This window comes from Berghia stephanieae, chromosome 8, assembly GCF_034508935.2.
Source record: "Berghia stephanieae isolate SIO BIC M18660-M18661 chromosome 8, UCSD_Bste_1.3, whole genome shotgun sequence".
Classification (NCBI taxonomy): domain Eukaryota; kingdom Metazoa; phylum Mollusca; class Gastropoda; order Nudibranchia; family Aeolidiidae; genus Berghia; species Berghia stephanieae.
The window spans coordinates 51,042,394-51,044,893 of NC_088367.1; the positions used below are offsets into that span (position 1 = coordinate 51,042,394).

General features: G+C 34.9%; 1 protein-coding gene across 2 annotated transcripts in view; it reads left to right on the top strand.

The window, feature by feature from the left end:
* The window catches only part of LOC144978834 (uncharacterized), a 44,565-nt gene that overhangs the window by 5,367 nt on the left and 36,698 nt on the right, over window positions 1–2,500 (top strand). The window contains exon 1 of one of the 2 annotated variants that reach the window (XM_078925383.1): window positions 310–729. The exons of the other annotated variant lie outside the window; for it this stretch is intronic. The gene's annotated coding sequence lies outside the window, so the exon portion shown is untranslated. Of the gene's footprint in view, window positions 1–309; window positions 730–2,500 lie in introns of those variants that run through there. 2 annotated transcript variants of the gene reach the window in all.

The window sequence follows — 2,500 nt, forward strand, 5'->3', positions numbered from 1 at the left end:
TTGGTGAAGTTTGGAAATCTTACACTCCAGTACTCGGGGGTGGGGGGGGGGGGGGGGGCAATCAAAATTTTGGCCACAGAACTCGTCCTTCAAATATCGTTCGATTAAAAAAAAATAACCCCCAGTCTTGGCAAAATAAAACTCTCAAGACTAGGTCTTTCATGGAAGTCTCGGGTTTGAGAGTTTTTTACTAGACGGGTCATTGGAATCGATCGATATTTTCTGGCCAATTTTAGCATTTTGGGTTTTTTATTATTTTTATTTTAGCCTCAAAATGGCGAGCGTAGGAGGAGGGGATTGTCTGGTGGGGAAAGAATTTATTATTGTTGTCTTGCATGTGTGCTTGTTTGTCGTTGTGTATGTGGAAATGAAATAATATGTAATTATAGTATGTCCGTGTGTCTGTCCTCCCTCCATAAGGCAAAAAGCGTATTTAGTGGATTAAGACAAACACGAGGTCTAATGAACAGCACGATCTGCGCCGCGAAAACATGACCCATTGTTGTTGGTTGGTTGGTTGGCTGGTGACTGGTGACAGTGGTATGTGTGCTCTTGTCACTGACAAGCCTCGCCTGAACTACGACTGAGGGAATTGTGTGTCCGTGTGCTCCGTTCATCAAGTCAGAGTTCGAACCAGTCGTGGGTGGATGTTGTCGTGGATGGAATTCACACCTGTGATAATTCTGACGTTATTCTAATCACTGACCGGTTCTTATAAATCAAATTCAGGTAAGTCTGTCCTAGTTCCAAGCGACGATTCTAATTCTAAGACAATCAATTGTTTGCAGGAAGTGTCCGTATGATTTAGATTCACCTCAACCTGTGACTTTGTCGCCTTATAATCCCATCATACCGGGCTGTAACCGACTAGGACAGGGGATATTTCAGTTTTAATCAATAGAAATTGACGAATTTGGTCAGTCATTTATTTCAATTTTTTTTAAAGTGTCAATTATTCTCAATATAAATCAACATCTTAACTAAAATTTCATGTCTTTTTGTGGGTTGTTATTTTGTTGATTTTGTTTTTATTGTTTGTTTGTTTGTTTGTTTGTTTTATTTTAATTTGCTTTTGTTTTTGTTTTGTTGATTTTTTTTTGTTTGGTTTCTTGTTTTGTTTTTGTTATTAGAATTTTCATTTTCATTTTAGGATGTATCTAAGTCTCCCTGCCATTTTAACCTTATTATGAGATGGGGATAACATATTGTTATTGATACTGTAAACATTATGCTAATTGTGGGGCGTTTTGTGGAGGGGGGGGGGAGAGAGAATAAGGTTACAATATTCTTATAAGTGATTTTCAGCCAAATTAATTTATAATTTAACGCGCTTAGAGTCCGGTTTCTCAGAGTAACAGCGTTATATAAGTTGTCATTATTATTATCATTATTATTATTATTATTATTATTATTATTATTATTATTATTATTATTATTATTATTATTATTATTATTATTATTATTATTATTATATCATCATCATCATCATCATCATCATCATCATCATCATCATCATTATTATTATTATTATTATTATTATTATTATTATTATTATTATTATTATTATTATTATTATTATTATTATTATTATTAAAAACAAATTGTAATATCGCCAAAAAGCGTGATGTCATATTATTCTCATATGTAAAGTGTTGCTGTTAGCTTGGGGTCCCTTGTAATTCCCTTTGATCGTGTTTAATTTTAATGGATATTGCGCTATATAAATACTCAACAAATAAAATTTCCTGTGTCTTTTATTCCCTGTGGACAGTTGGGAGTTTTGACATGTTTAAAAAAAATTGAATGTGTTCAAGAAACTAATATGGAAATCAAGTAATGGCATTTTCTAAAAAATTACAAAATAAAGTTTTGTTTCTTTTATCAATTAAATGATAAGCCATGATATCTGGCGTGGAGTAGAGCAGAGAAAGTCAAACATAGAGAAAGGCTGGAAACAACGTGTGGATAACAGTTGTATTGTGTTCGATACAATGAAAAATAAAATATCCACTAATAATTCAAAATTGAAAATGTTGTAAAGAAACTAACGTCCTCTCCTCCTCCTTCCTCCTCCTCCTCCTCTTCTCCTCCTCCCCCTCCTCATCTCCTCCTCCTCCTCCTCCTCCTCCTCCTCCTCCTCCTCCTTCTCTTTCTTCTTCTCTTCCTCTCTTCCTCCTCCTCCTCCCCCCCCTCCTCCTCTCTCCCTCCTCTTCCTCCTCCTCCTCCCCCTTCTCTCTCCTCCTCCTCCTCCTCCTCCTCCCTTCTTCTTCTTCTTCTTCTTCTTCTTCTTCTTCTCTTCTTCTTCTTCTTCTTCTTCTTCTTCTTCTTCTTCTCCTTCTCCTCCTCCTACTTCCCCTCCTAGTTCTCCTCCTCCTCCTCTTATTATTATTATTATTATATTATTATTATTATTATTATTATTATTATTATTATTATTATTATTATTATTATTATGATTAGTAGTAGTAGTAGTAGTAGTAGTAGTAGTAGTAGTAGTAGT